Below are 1,307 nucleotides of genomic sequence, written 5' to 3'. Positions count from 1 at the left end.
TGATATCAAATACATTCAATTAACTTTCTTAGCAAATAGTATGCATTACGGTTGTAGAAACATACAAGAAACATGAAAAGTGATAATCAAGTAAGTTTTCTATCTTTTTATTTTTTATCAAAAGAATATACACATTTTATGAAAACCTAGTTCTAGAAAAATGATATGTTTTGTATCCTCATCTCAGTTAAAGAGAAACGAGGTGGGGATTACCTGGGCAGTGAAAAGTGTTATGGTGTTGTATAAAGACTTGAAGGCAATGAGCCACCATTAATTCCAGCTCCACTGCCCACGAATCCACCGCTGCCCCCAAAACCGCCACTACCTCCGGCGCCGCTTCCAAAGCCTCCGGCGCCGCCCCCAAAACCTCCCGCACCGCCTCCGAAACCTCCAGCACCGCCTCCGAAACCTCCAGCACCGCCTCCGAAACCTCCAGCACCGCCTCCGAAACCTCCAGCGCCACCTCCAAAACCTCCAGCACCTCCTCCAATCACTTGACCGCCACCCTGGGAAGCCGTATTCAAGGCAGTCTGAAGGTCAACACCGCTCGGAAGAACTGGATTCTCGCCGTCAGCGTAGTTCACGAAGTAAACTTCAGGACTGGTTGCTGGTGGCGCTGGGACTTGGATCACTTCCGCTTGCTCTGGCGTCTGTCTGTTGAGGACATAGACGATGCTTCGCGTCTGTGGTGGAGGTATGACGATAGGCTCTGGTCCTGGACCTTGTTCAGGCGTTTGGATGAACACAATGTTTGTGTCTATGGTTGGCTCGGGGATATACGGTGGTGGACCGTAAGGAACTGGAGGTGCGGGTGGTGCGTTGTACAGGTAGACTTTGCGGTTTTCGCGTGGAGTGACACATCTACCAGCATGGAACACCTGTCCATGACCACAGCCTCCCGAGTTATACCTATAGCCCTGAGGAGCGGCTAGTGACGTGACCACAACAACAGCGATTAAAACCTGCAATATTGAGATAGATTTTACTTTATTCGATGTAATATAGATTTGAGGAAAAAAAACAAACAAAGTATTCTGATAGACCTTTTGTCACTCTTTCAGTCTGACTTTGTTTCACATACTCCAGGAGCCTTAATTTACTACGCAAGACGAGTAGGTCTTTCTTACCAAGTGCTTCATAGTGAAGTAATGCTTTCTTCTTCCCAAGTGACGGCATTTATATACTCGACTTCTTACCCCAACATTCTCTTCTCCCCAACACCGTAAGAACGAGCTACCTGGAGCACCACTTCCCTGCCCCGCCCGCTCCACTGATTTACCCGCCCCGCAATGAATTATTTTATCATG

The 1,307-nt window shown here is 47.7% G+C and overlaps 1 pseudogene; it reads right to left on the bottom strand.

The window, feature by feature from the left end:
• Window positions 1-150: 150 nt before the first annotated feature.
• The window catches only part of LOC119587234, a 5,346-nt pseudogene continuing 4,189 nt past the window's right edge, over window positions 151-1,307 (bottom strand).

Source organism: Penaeus monodon, chromosome 22 (genome assembly GCF_015228065.2).
Source record: "Penaeus monodon isolate SGIC_2016 chromosome 22, NSTDA_Pmon_1, whole genome shotgun sequence".
Classification (NCBI taxonomy): Eukaryota; Metazoa; Arthropoda; class Malacostraca; order Decapoda; family Penaeidae; genus Penaeus; species Penaeus monodon.
The sequence above is the reverse complement of the archived record's forward strand: the minus strand, read 5'-3'. Positions and strand labels throughout refer to the sequence as shown.